The sequence below is a fragment of the Equus przewalskii genome, chromosome 6 (genome assembly GCF_037783145.1).
Source record: "Equus przewalskii isolate Varuska chromosome 6, EquPr2, whole genome shotgun sequence".
In the NCBI taxonomy this organism is placed as follows: Eukaryota; Metazoa; Chordata; class Mammalia; order Perissodactyla; family Equidae; genus Equus; species Equus przewalskii.
In genome coordinates this window covers 50,456,649-50,473,391 of record NC_091836.1, presented here as the reverse complement: position 1 = coordinate 50,473,391, position 16,743 = coordinate 50,456,649, and the positions used below count along the sequence as shown (strand labels likewise).

Genomic DNA, 16,743 nt, shown 5'->3' with positions numbered 1-16,743 from the left:
GGACTTTAGCCGTCACAAAGGAAAGGCTGGCGATGGGGACTAAAGCTGCCAGGTGTCATCAATAGCTTGTCTTCCTCACTGTCCAGGTTCCTGGAGCCTTTACGGTGATTCTCCATACATCACTATATGCCTGCCGATCCATGAGATGGTCTGTCTCCTCCGTTCAGTCAATCCCGTATTTAACCTTTATTTCTCCCTGTTTCCTTTATGTTGGACGCCATGCTAAACTCGTCATTGATTCCTTTGCGTTTTCAGTGTGACATTTTCTGTAACTTTATTTTTCTTCTTCCAATACATATTTCTCTTTTTTAATTTTTCCGATTTAGCATATGGTCCAGGGCCTCCCATAGTAAATTGTTAAATAGCACTGATACCAGGCATTCTTAACCTAGGAATGGTTCTAAAATGCCTCCTGTAATCAAGTCTGCTGGGGGTTTCAGTGGGTGGCCTTTGTGGAGTTAGTAAATGTCTTTTTAAATCCTCTGCTGGGGTCCCCGTGTACGATAAAGTGACTGAAAGGACCATAGCAGCTACACGCAGCTGAGCATTACAACCAGCCTAGCCGCCGACCTGGGCACCTGCGGCAAGAGAAACCCTGCTATGAGAGAAGGACTCACATGGGGGGGACACTCCTTGAACATTTGGGACTGGTGATGAGAGGAAAGCACACTGCTGGGCCTCATAAGGCATCTCGTACATATGGCTACCTATCCAAGATCAGGAGACATAGCTGACCTACCTAATACAGAGATGTAAGCACAGAGAAAGAGGCAAAATGAGGAGACAACGGAAGATAATCCAAGTAAGGGAACAGGACAAAACCCCAGAAAAGACCTAAATGAAACAGAAATAAACAATCTACCTGACAAACAGTTCAAATTAAAATTCATAAGGATGCTCACTGATCTTGGGAGAAGAATGGATGAACTCAGTGAGAACTTCAACAAAGAATTAGAAAACATAAAAAAGAACCAATCAGAAATGAAGAATACAATATTGGAAATGAAAAATTCACTAGAGAGACTCAATAGCAGAGTAGATGATACCAAAGAACGGATCAATGAGCTGGATGAAAAACTAGAGGAAATCAACCAAGCTGAACAGATGAAAGAAAAAAGAAAACGAACGAGGACAGTAAGGGACCTCTGAAATAACACCAAGTGCGCTAACATCCATATTATAGATGTCCAAGAAAGAGAAGAGAGAGACAAAAGGGCAGAGAATCTCTTTGAAGAAATAACAGCCGAACACTTTCCTATCCTAAGGAAGGAAACAGACATATAGGTACAGGAAGAACAGAGAGCACCAAACAAGATAAACCCAAAGAGATGCACACCAAGACACATTATTAAAATATCAAGAATTAAAGGTTAAGAGAGAATCCTGAAAGCTGCAAGAGAAAGGCAACAAGTGACAGACAAAGGAAAACCCAGAAGGCTATCAGCTATGACAGACAGGCTTAACAGCAACACTCATACCCAGAGTGAACTTCTCCACAACCCACTCTCCTCCACAAACGTATAACACAAAAGGGCACAGGTCAGTCTTTTTCATGTTTGGTTTTTAAACTTGATATGCATTACCATTACACAGGTGTGATCAAGCCCCATGCCAAGTGTCATCAAGCAGCAGCATCCTCGATGGCCAGTCATGACAAACTCGAGGCTGCTTGAACTTCAGAACTATGTGAATTTGTATCATACAGACTGAAATGAGGATGTGCTGGTCTCTGTGCCACTTCTCAGGGGCAGTAATCATGAAATGCCATTAATGGATCAGGCACAGCAGGTTATCAGGACCAGTCCTGTTAACAAGTTTCTCTTTTTTCATGCAACATGGATGGAATGGCAAATCCACTAGCCACTTATATTTCAAGCTGCAGCTGTTCCATGATCCAGGCAGACAATATGGTGGTTTTTCCAGGCTGTGGTGCTGGGATTTTTTACTCCATCTCTACACTGCCTGAGGTCCAAAGTATTCTCTCCTCACGTGCTGGGGTTGTTGCTCTCCATCACAGCCATGAAATCTGGGTGTGTAACCTCAGCTTTTCACCATTCACCTTCTGCTTGCGCACTCACCTTTTATCTGAATGGATAAGGCAAGAGAGAAGGGCTTTTTAGAAAATTTACAGAGATATACTAAAACCCCAAGTTGTCCAGTGTGAGCCAAGGTAGACGCACTCCATGAGCCTTAAATTCAGGCAAGCAGTCATTACCTTCACAATTTAAAACCATATTAATCCAACAAGAGAATACAGGTGGCTATAATGGGATTAAGTGTGAAGCCTTTCAGCCCACTTTTGGCCAGTTTGCAACCTGGAAATTGTAGCACCTAGACTGGCCTTGAATGGCTGTCAGGGGAAAGAAAAACACATTGTGCACAAAAACGGTGAGGACAGAATCACAGATGTTCAAAATACATCTAACGAACCACTGAGAAAGCAATGTCTCATCAGCATATTAGAAGATTTTTGAACCAAGGGAAGCACTTCCTATATTCCCTACATTCACAATGTCTTTTGAGTGTGAGTCATCCCATTTTTAGACTGTGAATCATGCCACGTTTATTAAAGAAAGAGGGAGAATCTAATGGAAACATGATGACTTTCAAGCATTTTTGACATTCATCAAGTTTTTCTCCACTGTGAGATTACCAGTGAATAGTAAATTATTTAGCAGAACTACAATTTTCCACATCTTCTTTTATTGGGGTTCATCTCCAATGCAAGGTCTCCCTTAATTAAAAGGGATTCAGCTCGGAATGGTCCTCACTGGTCTAGGTTTTCTTGGGCAGAGTCAGAAAGCCTTTTCCATAATGATTCTCATCACAAGTATTCCCTCTATTTTGAACACTCCTATGTGTCTTAAGACGTGAGTGTTCCCTGAAGACTTTCCACATTATTTGCACTCATAGAGTTTCCCTCCATTTTGGGTTCTTTCCTGTTGAGGAAGGGATGAATGATGACTAAAGGAATCTTCAGACTCCTTAATAGATTATATATATCTGAAAACAGAAACATTATCACAATGTTTATGATTTTTACCATTTTCATTACAAGCATACAAAACTGCCCTGTTGATTTCTTTCCAATTGAATGATGGGACCCTTCTGGCAGAATGCTGTCCCATCTACTCTAAATTTAAAACGATTCCTGTAGTGTTTTATAAAATTGTTTTTATACTCACCGGTTTTATATATATGTGAGTGTATACTTGAGGGAAATTCGCAGCACCAAGTTTCAAGCTAGGTCTAGGATGTCCCCAAATTCATCACATTCCAAGTATCTCCCTAGAGGCGTCACTGTCTTGGGCTAGGGCCACCTGGTCCAAATACCTCTAATTTGCACTTATTTTCTATCTAATCCTCAAGCTTTTCTGAATGTGTAAAATAAGAGGTATCATATCCATCTTGACATTTGTATCCTATTTGGGAGACTGTTCCCCCTCCTACAATACGCTCCTGAAGTGCTCATTCACTTCAAGTCCCAAATCACATTCTGTGGTAAAACAAACAAATTTGAGAACTCAGAAAGAAATGTTAGGTTAAAGAAGTCCAAAAAGGTTAGGCTCGTTTGTATTACTATTCAAATTAGATAAAGAAAAAGAGTTAAGATAGATTTAAGGACTATGGTTATATCAAATATTTTGCAATTATAAGGACAAGGGGTCAAAATTTTAAGTAGTTTTGATTAAAAAATAATTACACAAAAATTAGAAGAGATGACGAATAGAAAGAGAAAATAGCAGGGAAGTTAATATGAAAGATCTGAACAATGCACTGACATCAAAATGATAAATTTACAAAAGAAATAAACCTAGGACAATTTGTGATCATTGGAAAGTGTGAGGAAATGTGAAACAAGAGTAAGGGAAGTTGAAGATACCCCACAACATCAGAGACCAATGGCCTCAGCCTTCTGAGGAAAGAGTGCATCTTAAAAACTTTCCTCATTATGCTTCCAAACATACTGAGCTTTTCACTGACTGTGGTTTTATTTTGCAGACATTCATCTTGGAGAACACCTGTGTCTGCTGTCCTCAATTCTTGTTCCAACCATGAGATCAGACGTGATTTCAACAGGTGATACCCTGTCCACAGGGAAACATACATCAATGGAAGAGGCTCATGAAAGAGATGACAAATCTTCCCACCAGTAAGGAACTCTATTTCTAATGAAGCATTAAATTTATTTCAAAAGGGCTGCAAAGGCAAACATCCCACCTTTCTGTACCCCCCAAACTTGTTCTCTTGGACCCCTGAAACCCACATTCAGGATTATGTACACATTTACAAAGCCCTAAGGCTGTGATTCCAAGAAACAAAGAAAGTGCAACCAAGAGATCATTGTTCTGATGAGGAAACCACTAGAGGAGTGGTGCTCAAACATTATAGCTCATCACAGTCATCTGGAGGGCTTCATAAAACACAGATGAGGCAACAACCACAGCTTTCTGATTCACTATGTCAAAGGTGGAGACTAAAAACGTACATTTCTAACAGAGTGACGATGATGCTGTGGGTCTCACAGCCAAGTGCTGAAACAACAGTAGATTCAAACCCATGGGTGCAGGCTGTACGTGTGTGTTCTTTCTCATTGTATTCAGATTCAAATCTTCAATTTTGGAACACAGTAAGTATGTAATATATTTCTGACCCATAATAGGGTACAAGGAACGATGCCAGATTTACCTGTTGTGGCCAGGTTCTTGTAGTTCTCCAGCGTCACATCTGTGTATAGGTTTGTCTGACTGAGGTGCAGCGGAGTCCACTCCTCCTAGGTAAAGTCCCCAGCCTTATCATCAAAGGTCACTGAAACATAAACCAACACACACAGGCTGACCTATGCAAGTAACAGCTCCACCAATGCTCACTGGAGAATGAGGACGGGAGACCCAAAGCCAAAACAGGGTTCTCAGGCCTCCCATTATCTCCCCCAGTGTTCAGTGGTCCTAGGTACATTTTGCTCCATCTCCACTCTCCCACTGTTTATCTCCTCCAGCCACAAGGCTTTAATTGCACCTCTTACACATGAACTTATCTCACTACAACCAGACTAGGAGATCCTCTCATTTTATTTCCCTCAATTGTAGGATACTTTCCAGCACACTGCACGCTAGTGATAAATGTTAATGAATGAACAAATTCTTTGAGAAAAAGACACTTTCATGTTCCTTACCTGCTGTCACAGCACTAAGCAAAGTTAGAAGCAGGCAGTTGACACCATGAGGATCAAGACTCATTAAGAATTACTGAACTACTGGGATGATTTTCAGGATAACCTCTGACCAATATGACAGACTTGACTACATGGGGAAATTCAACTTAATTGAATGGGGTCTTATTTGCTTTGAGAAGCTCTCGAGACAGATCTACACAGAAGAAACTTTATCTACTGGTAGATGCAAGTATGCCAGTCCTAAGAAGAATAAGCTTTGTATTTACCTAATAATTTGTCAGCTAGCCAGCCACCATTCTTTCATCCTCTAGCTTTTCCTCAGGAAGGGTAAAAGGGTCCCTAGTAAGAACTTTAGGAAAAGAACAAACGAATGAGGCTCCAGAGTTAACAGCAATTCCCACATTTACCTCTTTGAAAATCGTTCCATCCCCATTTGAAATTCTTGTCTGTCCCTGTACCATCAAGAAAACTCACACAAATACACACACTGCCAACAAATGCTAGAGCCGTCGCTCACTAGAGGCAGAAAAGGGATTGTGAGCCATGCTGCCCAGAGGACAAAGGTATAGTCTTACTTTAGAGGTAAGGAAAATTCGGGCCTGAGAACCGTGACCCTTCTCTGCCCCGATGATAACACTCATGAAGAAGATTATGCAGGACCTTTTCCCAAAGGGCATACAGGAACAGCTGGTTTATCACACAGCCTTCTCAGGCTGACTTGGGTTCCTCCTAAATGCACCAGAGCATTACTGCTCAGTCCTAGACCATTTGACGCCATACTGTGCAGGGCTGACCTGAAGGGGAGTCTGAAAAAGAGAATCACCTAGAACTCACTATACGACAAATCACTACCCACCATCCTGTGAGGCTGATGGTAAACTTCGCCTGACGCTCCTCTCCTTGATGTCAAGATCACTGCAGGGCACTCACTGAAGGCACCCAGACACTGTGGACTGACGGACAACAAACATCCTTCTCAAGGTTGTTAAAACATACCTAGATTATAACTCATTGTTCATGACACAATATAAATCTGAGTTTTCAGGAATATACTTAATTACTCTAATGTAGGCATGATTTCAAGGGAGGATGGAGGGAAAACCAGTGTTTTGAAATTAAAACAAAAATGTTGCTTATTTTTCTGCAAAATTACTTTTAACTTTGCTTTAAAAAATGCGCTCTGAAATTGCAAGGTGATACAAATCAAGTGGAGGGTATTTAGCAAGATTTCTAATAACCAAAAATAGGAAACAAGTCAAGGTCTATCCATGTGTAACTCATTAAATAATATGATATAGCTATGACTGGGAAACTAATAGAAAAAAAGAAATACATCTGTGAAGTGATTTCCAGCATCTATATTTAAGCGAAAATAGAAAGTGCAGAACATTGTATATTTGAGTAAGAATGTAAGGAAATAAGAATATGCCGAAAGGTGCATTGGAACACATAGACACCCATGCATTTCTTGTCTCTGAAAGTAAAAAAAACAAAACAAAACAAAAAAACACTATTAAGATATTAATGAAATGGAAAACTTTTGAGTATATTTTCTCATATTGTTTTGACTTTTGGACCATGTAAATGTTTTTACATGCTCAAGAGGTGAAAAGACTATAAAAGTGGAAACAAGAATAAAAAGAATATAGATTAAATACAAAAACACCTAAGAAACATGAAACTTTGATAACATTAGTATTGCAATACTGCATTTTCTGTGTGTGTCACGTAGGATAAAGGAAATAAGAAATAAACTAATGTTACTAGGAACCAAGACTTAGAAAAAACACAAAATTAAAATCTGAGGAGGTAAGAGAAAAAACAAAATATCAACTATGCATTGGTAATATGAATACAAACTTACCATTTAAAAATTTTTTATTCTAGTTCTGGAAGAGTCGTGAAGCCCTTGAAGTAAAATTTAGCACAGGGAGCAAACCTGTGCAAATGTTGACTTTTAAAAAGGACCAAGCTCTTTGAGAGAAATGTCTGACTCCACATGTAGGGCAGGAAAGTACAAAATAAACCTCCAACACCTTGTTGAGTCAGAAAACAATAAATACTCAAACCTCAATCGGGTTGTGTCAAATGGAGGGAGCTGAAAGGAGCTCCCCCTAGATTAACTTGAACTATCAAAAAGACATAATATATTGATTGTAGTACATTGACAGAGAATCCATGAGGATATAATAATCAAAAGGTAGAAAAAAGATAAGAGGAGAAAAAACTGCTAAAGAAAGAATGAACCAGAAAATCAGTATTTGGTAGCATTCAATATAATATGTGATCCAGGAAAATACAAAAAATGTCAGGAAACAGCATATTCCCATAGAGCCAAGCCTTACCCTCCTGTTTTCTAATTACTCTTCCTACATTCTGATAAATTCAATTTCAGTTGTTGCTACTAACAACAAGAGGCTCACATCACCTCTTTATAAAGATTCCCGGATTATGAAGTCCTGGGAGACTGACAGGGCTCTGGGGGGCAGGTGAGGTGAGGTGGAAGTGAGTTGCCCAGCTTTTCCATGGTAGTAAATTTCGTATTTACAGGCATTCTTTCACTCAAACATTTAATGATCTCAGGCCCTCCTACGAATGCTTATCTTCCCACCTGAATAGAACAAACCAGATGTATATAACTGACAATAACGTCAATAACTGACGCCCACAACCAGAACAGATTCATCCAGAGCTCACCCACACTGCTGGAATTCTCAGGCCTGTGAGGGACTGAGATGCTTGTCCTCCTGGAGATGGTGCAACAGAAGTTGCTTAGGAGGCATTTTGAAAGGTGGAGCACAGTGGATGAAAAGCACCCACGGACAGACACTACCTGACCCCACTTCCTGATCCACCTTCTCCCTCGGACAGACATTCTGAGTGGTCCCCATCCCTTACTGCATCAGAGAGATGATGTGGGCCAAGCAGGGAGAGCAGGTCAGGGACCCAGAGCAAACAGGGCAGTGAGATGAGGTGCCCGGTGGGGAGCTGGGAGAGTAGAACATGGTGGGAGGTGAAGAGCGCCCCGCCCCCCAGCAGGAAGAGCAGCAGCTGCCTGGTGTCCACGCAGAGCACAGGTGGTCTCCTTTTGCCCCTTCTCACCCTCCTGGTCCAGATAGGTTCACCCAAGCCCGGGATCTCCAGAACAGACACAGAAGGAGCAGCCAAGAGAGTTGAGCCAGCTGGAGGTGTGCTCTTCTTTTCTGATGAGGGGAGGGGCTCCAGGGACACAGGGCATGGAGAGAGAGCTGAAGTAGAGAAGAAATGGGAACCGTGACCTTGCTAAGCTAGAAAAAAACTCCAAGCACCTGCAGCTGGAAATGCAGCAGAGGGCTGGAGACACGTCCCAGGGGCAAGGCAGAGCCAGGACCAAGGGCAGAACCAGGCAAGGGTTCCTGCTGTAGAAGTATTGGCAAGGGCACCTCCTCCCAGGAAGGGAAGGCTACTTTTATTTTTCTCCTTTATGGTTGAGGAAATACACACAGACCAATTAAGTACATGCCCATGTTCACCAAGTCAATAAAAATAAGCGCCACCGGAAGTAAATCCTAAGTTGCTTGACACTTTGCAATGACCTCCAAAGGATGCCTCTACATAAATACCAATCTAGGGGCAAAGGAGGGAGAAAGTAAAAGTTCACAGTGCACTGGTGCTATGATTGTCCTTACTTCATTCAGATGCAAATGCTGGGACTTTCTACATCTCAAGAAATCCCTTTAACAAAAACACAAATATTGCATCATTTCACTTCTATGAGATCCCCACATTAATCAAAGTCATAGCGACAAAAAGTAGAATGGAGGTTGCCAGGGCCTGTAAAGAGAGGAGAAGAGGGATATAGTAGATATTAGAGATACAGCGTTTCACTACTGAAACTTGAAAAAGTTCCTGAGGTCTACCGCGCAACAAAGTTCATATACTTAACAAGACCGACTGCACACTTCAAACAGTTAAGATGGTGTATCTTATGTGTTGTTTACCACAACTTAAAATAAAACCTTTTTGTGAATTTTCAAACATATCTAGGAAAACATATCTGCCAAGAACTGAAGGGATTTTATAAGCGAATGGGGATATACACAGAATTATCATATGAGCCAACAACTTGATTTCTGGGCATATGCCCCAAAGAATTGAAAGCAGGGACTTGTGGTCATATTTGTGGATCTATGTTCATTGCAGCGATCACAACAGACACTGGACCCCATCCTGGTGGATCACAGGTTCAACTCTGACCTTGTCTGTGAATAATTCTGGTCTCTTTATTTTATGTGGCAATGAAGTATATAAAGGGTTCCCACATAAATGGTCAGGGTGACATGGACTTGGATGCCTGGCCCCTTCCCTCACCAGGTGTCCCACTTTAAATGCTAGCAAATTTCCAAGCCTGGCCTCCTTCATACATAAGGTAGCACCACAAACACACAGCCAACGAGACATCAGAGACCATCGACTCATGTGTCTCAACACCAATTCAATAAGGACCCTTTTTCCAAGTTGGGGAACTTCTGATCTAGAAGAAGCAATTTGAAACATCTCCAAAGTAATGGAACAAGGATGCACTGCCACTGTGCAGACCTTGGAAGGACACCAATGAGGATTTAGCACATTAGCCACTGTACTCCAAAGCCACCATCTCCTGGATACCCCAGCTGCCCAAGGAGGAATGTGTGCACACGTTGGCAAACAATGCTGCTTCTATGTAAAAAGGCAGGAGAAGTAATGTCTCATGTGAACCACATAAAAGAACAAGTCAACATTCTACATCAAATGAATGAAACACAATCGTTTCAATTGGACGGATCTCTTCTCGGGAGTGGGAGACTGATCCATCGGGATACGGGGCTGTGTGTTTGGATTTGTTCTTTTCTGCTTTCTCTTCCTTGTTCTAACCTGTGTTGTTGTTTCCTTTGGCAGATCTCTTACCTCCCAACTTCTAACCCAAATCTTCTCTCCAAAGTAATCGACCCAGCTTCTTGCCTGTGAAACTTCATGTCAAGTTTCAAACAGGGACCTGGAGGGACTAACCCCACCAGAATGGCATAAAGACTATTTTAAACTGAGAACATCTGAACAAACAGCAGCTGCAGAGAAAAGCCTTCCTACATTCCCTGTGATGAGTAAAGCAGGCCTTTCTGAGGATTCAGATGCCATAACCCGCTCCAAGGGATCCTCTGTAAGGCAGGAGCCTGACTTGCCATCAAGTCAGGGGAACTGTGTAAACAAGTCCTATCAGAACCTTCCATCCTTTCCCACTGAATCCTTAACACCCCCTCCCCATCCCATTAAGCTGGTGTATAAAACCTTATCTCTGGCCGTTAGGAGAGCTACCCCTTAGAGCGTGCTCCTGCATCCATACATAATAAACTTTTCTCCTATTAATATGTTTATGTAAATTTTATGTAATTTTTCTCCTATTAATAATAATAATATTATATTAATTAATATAATATTAATTAATAATTAATATTAATATAGTGGCCCTCAAACGCTTGATCCTAAGTTGCTAGAGGAAAATATTTCCTCCCAATGACACTTTCTAGACTTCTCTGGATACACCAAAGTCTTCAAATACATAACGAAATTTAGAAACCTTGATTTTGTTTGAAGGTGGAAGAATCCAATGTACATATGCACAGGCTTTCTGGGAGTCCTTTTAAACTTGTCTGAAACAATAAACTTTGGGTAGTAAAAAAAAAAATACTTGTAAAAAGCTTCTGTAACATATCAGCACATAGAATACATTCAGGTGTAAACAAAAAGATAATCCATTATGTCCAAGTTCAGTTTTCCAGAATTAGAAGGTTCCTATACCATTGGATATCAATTAACTCACCATATTTATGTTTTTGGTCCCTTTTATTTATATTTCTACTCAAGTATTAGGCATCTATCATAGGCTGATACAGTTCTAGAAACTTGAATGAGATCAGCAAATAAATGTGATTATCTCATAGGAATCAAGAGAAAGCATTTAATACATTCAAGGCATTTATGAGAAAGGAGATTCTCAAACTAGGAAAAGTAGGGTGAAGGCTTAACCTTGTAAAATCTACAACAACCAACACCATGAATGGTAAAAGAGAAAGCACAGCCCGTTAGTGTTAGGAAGAAGACAAGGACACTGCTTTTACCAGCTCTAGCCGTGATTGCTTGGGAGGTCTTGTTTGGTCACTAAAGCAAGAAAACCATATAAATGAGTTAAGGATTGAAATGGAAAAATAAAATTACCATTAATTACAGAAGATATGATAGTCTATGCAGAAAATTGAAAAGGATATTTCAAAAATTAATATTTCTAAGAAAGTTTAACAAGGCTGCTACATAAAATTCAGTACAGAAATATCAACTACATTTTATATATCAGCAATCAGAAATTAAATTTAAAAATAAAACATACAGAATTAAGAAAACTTTAAAATGCTAAACAATAATCTAATCAAAATATGCAGAGTCTTTTTTGGAGACAATTGTAAGATGTTGATCTCCCTTGAGGAAAATTAAATAAAGGGGGAGAAACACTTTGTTCTTGGAGTGGAAAGTCCAATACAGAAAACACTCCATTCCCCTTCAAATGATTTATGTAGAGTTTCAGCAAATGTCTAATAAAAAGTAGACCTACTATTTTTGGAGGAACCTCACAAGCTGATACAAAATAGATAGAGATCTCCCCACAACTTACTGATCACTGAAAGAAAAATAGAAACTTCCCAATGCAAACATGGGACATGGGCTCCACTTTACACCAGGTGATGAAAAGTAACATCACCAATGACGGGAAAAATGAAATCACAGGCCTCTCTCTAGTGATAACCTTGAAATATCCATCTCTTTTTTAATATTCAATCCAAAATTGAAAACCTGAATGTAATTGTGACGACACTTCAAAGAGATCTAAGTGACCAATGCTGTCTAAAAGAAATGGCTGTATTTTTTAAATGCCTCATAACATAAAAGACAAAGAAAGGTTAAGGAAATGCCTATAATTGATTAAAGAAACATTACCACTAAAAACATGACACCAAACCCTGGACTAAAGGGGACATTTTGCAATAAAGGACATGGGACAGCTGATAAAATAGGAATATGGACTATAGATTAGATAATATTCTTCTTCTTGGGAAACACATACAGAAAATACTAAGGGGCAAAGGGGCATGATGTATGCAACTTACCCTTAAATGATTCAGGAACAAAAATCACAGACACAGAGAGAGAGAGAGAGAGAATGAGAAAGAAAAAGGAGCAAAATGATAAAAATTAGGGAATCTGGGTAGAGCTATACTGGACTCCCTTTTACTAGTCTACCAACTCTTTCTCTATGTCTGGATAAATTTCAAAACTTTAAAAAGAAGCTGAGAACAGTAAAGACACTCCTAAAGAACAGTGGCACAGGAAGTAGCTCTATGAGGCATGAAGACACATGGTAGAGTTAATATAATGAATACAAGTGACATTGGTGCAGAGATTAGACCAACTGACCAAAGGAACAACATCAAGCCCTGAAACACACCCAAATAAATATGGAATTTTTTCAATGGCTGATCCGACACTGGAGATCAGCAGGGAAAGTTGAGCTTCTCAACTACATGATCTTGTGAAAATGCTATGTTCATTGGAGGAAAAATAAAATCAGACGTATATTGATACCACACACAATGAACAATCCTGATGTATTAAGGACATACATTTGTAACAAAAACTATAGAAATGTGGTAAGGCAAGGTAGTAGAGTATATTTATAATGTCAGAGTAAAAAAAAAAAATCTAAGACAAGGAAAAGGAAAGGTTGACTAAATCTGGCTATCCTCAAATTAAGAAATCTTTTCCTTAAGAAAACTGAACATATGTTAAGTGGAAACTACTGCATTCATGTAACTCACAAATGGTGAGTTTCACGTTGTCTAACAAAACCCTTCCAAATTCTTTTTTTAAAGGCAAATTATTAGAAAAATCAGCAAAATACATGACCACGTATTTCTCCAAATGGCCAAAGTAATTGTAAACATGTTCATGCCATCAGTAATCACGTAAAGGCAAATTAAAACTACAATGAGACATCATTTCACAACATCTCTGGGAAAACATTGTAATTAAATAATAAGGGTGAACATGTACAAGGGGAATGAATCAAATCAAAAAGGCATAAATCAATAATGACAGCTTTTATGAACAGTTCAAAACTCACAGAAGGTAGCTCATTCCTTGTTATGGGGTATGTCCAGAAGTGCTAAAACCTAGGAAGAAAAACGAAAACATGGTGTGTTTATAAAGGCGACTGAGTGAAGATGTGACTAGATTAATGCCATTAGAAGAAAAGTTTATTACTAACAATCAATCCCAAGAGAAGGGTCATGGGAAGCCATGCAGGGCTCAATGGGGGAGCACAAGAGTCAGTGAGAGGCAGAAATGAGGGGAAAGCAGAGGTCAAAGACTTTATTGGGGTGTCCTCAAGAAAGGCAAGGCAAGGCAGAGTAAACAGTTTAAGACTGGCTAGTTTGAATACTTCTGGCAGTCTTTGACACAAAGGGAGGCCCATGGTGGTCTGGTACCTGGCTCCGGGTTGACTTACAGCAGAGGAAATATTGGCTTGGTGTGTAAGAGTTAGATAAAGGAGGTGGTTGTGTATGCAGCTTTGGTTAGCTGAGTTTACACATGAAAGACAGATGCCGAAGCATATTGTTTACTATCTTTAGGAATTGGCTAGCCCTGGGAGGGGGAGTCTCTCACCAGCCAACCTGACGCCCAAAATGTGAAAGTATCATACTATACAGCAAATTAAAATCATGATTAATCAAACTGGTCCCCTGATCATTTGACATTATACTAAGGAAAGTGTGGGGTGATGAAAGCAGAGATTTTTAGGGGAGGGCATAATTGCCCTAAACACCATATAAAACATTTTATTATGAAAGTAAGGAGAAGGAACCTTTGTAGGAGAATAAGGAGTCATTGTAGGCTAGCCCATGTTCATCTTTTTCATTATGTATGGCATTAATCAAGGAAAAAGACCTAAAAAATTTTTTGGAGGAGATAACGATATCTTGGTGGAGTCATAAAGTGTGTTAAAAGTATGACTCTGACAACGAGCATAGTGGCTGGTCTGGTAGATATCTTGTTGGAGGGTATGAACTAAGTTAATGAAGAGTATGAAAAGATTAGTGGTTTTGTGTGTAACCAAGAGGAAGGAGTATCTGTGGTTGGAGATGCAGGACAGGAGGTCATGGTGGAAAGCCGGAGGGGTGCAGTAGGAGAGGCACTGGGAAGAGAGTCGTCCTCTCCCCAGGAGCTCAAGGGGTTGACTGATACGAGTCAGGGATCTCCTGAGGAAAGCAGTAATTTTCATTAATTGTTAGAATCACACAGACAGGGGGAACCTCTATCAGATTTCCCCACAGGTGTGGCAGGGCAGGGATGTAGGTTCTGGTGGAGAGCAGGGAGCACACCAGGATCACAGGCTAAGCAGCAGGCTCAGAAACATAATAGAATATCTAATATCAGCAGTAAAAGCAATAACGTCATGTGTCAAATGGTGCCTTAATTGAGGGACCAAGAGTGTTGTGAACTGGGTGAAGTCTTCTCCAATGGTAAGGTCTTCGGCTGGGGTAATGTCATCTGAAGCAATATCATTGCCCTCAGTGAGCACCTGGGCCAGGGTGATGTTATCTAGGATGTGGGCCTGGGGCATTATTTCCCAGATGATACTCCACTCAGGTTGCTGTGAGTCTCGTCATTTGCTATGTTTGATCGAAACACTGACATTCTTAGAAGGTTTGGGCCTATGAACTCAATGAGAGCACCCAGACCAGTAGTCATAAGACCAACAGGTAACAAGATGGTGTGAAGCTCTGTTCGATAGTATTTTAGCTTGAGACTTTTGTGGAACTTTAGCCTGAAATGGGTCCCGTATCAGATGAGCATCTGCCTGGCCCGTGGGACAATGTTTGTTAATGGGTCCCTGGAGAGTATGCACCCTCGATCTGACCTCCAGCTCTTATGGGATTGACAATGTATAAAGATAGCTTAAGGCTCAGGGCAAGATAGAGACCTGCTTACAGGCCCATTGGTGGGACTGAAATTTAGAGGACTGTTTGAGGAGATCCCTGTGTCTTCCAGGTAAACTGGCTGTCTGGGATCCATCAGGAATGTGAAAGTTTTATTGAATGCCGTTTCCAAAAGCCTAGTATTGTGTATTCTGAAGAGTGAAATGTGTGTCTTGCTTACTATTGGTAATGCCTATAATTCCAAAGGGAATAAGGAGTGTCCTGACAAGGCTTTGTACTGTGGCCTTAGTATATGTAGAGACGTGTAATTTTGATTTATAATTTGAGTATCTGTGAGACAAGAGATTCCAGAGTTCTTGGCCCTGACTGGACAATTTTTAGGCGATGGCCCAACAATTCATAACAAATGTGAAGATGGGGCCATTATTGGCCAGGGCATCGAGAGCCAAGATGACTGCCTGAAGTTTGGCCAAGTGTATTGTTTTTGGAGTCTTGTTTTGTATTAGGGACGTCCTGGTTGAGAGATGGAAAGCAGTAACTTTCCACTGTGCTCCATCATGTATGACGGTCAGCAGTGCCATCCACATAGTCCACAACTCTCACTGCTGTTTATTCAGTTCATCCCAAGGGCTCCTCAGGCAGCCAAGAGATGGATTATTTATTTACTTATTGCTTAGTTCAGTTAAAGAACATGTAATGTTGGGTTATTCAAGGGAAGAGTGGAGATAATCACCTCTTTATTAATTAGGTTTGTATGATAAGTTTTAAACCTTGAAGACCCTGTTTCAAGTCACATTGAGACACAGCAACTACTTTAGTGAGGGGTCCCTGGGGGTCCTGTCTTTGAGGACAATTAGTGTCAAAGACTTAACTTAAATTTATTATTGTATCAGTGCATCAATGTCCACAATGGCATAATTTAAGGAAATGGGAACTATGACTATGGGAAATTTAAGCACAGCTGCAATTAAAGTGAAGCACACCTTTTTCCTCTATTTTTAGTCACTTTTAAAAATTATAGGGGAGTATAGTGTTTGAATGTAGTGGAATCCCAAGGTATAAGTGTAATTTTAGGGGCAATATTGATTGAGTCTATGAAGGTTTTCAAATAGTGTGTTTTAGCAAATGTTAAGTTAATTTAGAAGTCATATAGAGGCACAAGAGCCAATCAGTGCACTTTTTGTCTGTTGTATGTATTATTTACTATATAAATTTAGTCACATAGTTCTTACACATACCAGAATTGTATAGAACTTATCATATAAGTTATTAGAATATGCATTTTATATATTTTAAAATAAAGTGCATATTTAATATATAAAGTTTGGATTTAAAGTTTGTCAAACCCTGGATCCCTTAATATATGATTTGTATGCAATTTAATCATTTATTTATTATGCACCTATGTTAAAATATTATACATATGCTTACATGAATTATATAAACACACACGTGCACACACACACACACATATATAATTTATGTAGTTAACCTTTTTTTTTTTGGAGGAAGATTAGCCCTGAGCTAATATCTGCCTCCAATCTTCCTCTTTTTCCTGAGGAA

General features: G+C 39.9%; 1 protein-coding gene and 1 long non-coding RNA gene across 5 annotated transcripts in view; one reads left to right on the top strand and one right to left on the bottom strand.

The window, feature by feature from the left end:
- The first annotated feature begins 114 nt into the window (after positions 1 to 114).
- Positions 115 to 10,572, top strand: LOC103561680 (uncharacterized). Of its 2 annotated transcripts, none has more exons than XR_011541069.1 (3): positions 115 to 1,539; positions 4,003 to 4,630; positions 10,094 to 10,572. It is a non-coding gene; the product is annotated as an uncharacterized lncRNA (long non-coding RNA). The 2 variants fall into 2 exon arrangements; XR_011541068.1 differs by having other exon boundaries at positions 1,402 to 1,539; positions 4,003 to 4,153; positions 10,094 to 10,560.
- A 743-nt stretch (positions 10,573 to 11,315) lies between these two features.
- Positions 11,316 to 16,743, bottom strand: part of LOC103561678 (zinc finger protein 426-like) — a 56,860-nt gene continuing 51,432 nt past the window's right edge. For 2 of the 3 annotated variants that reach the window (XR_011541059.1, XR_011541061.1), the window contains exon 9: positions 13,252 to 13,413. The gene's annotated coding sequence lies outside the window, so the exon portion shown is untranslated. Of the gene's footprint in view, positions 11,351 to 13,251; positions 13,414 to 16,743 lie in introns of those variants that run through there. The other variant, XR_011541062.1, reaches the window with a different exon arrangement.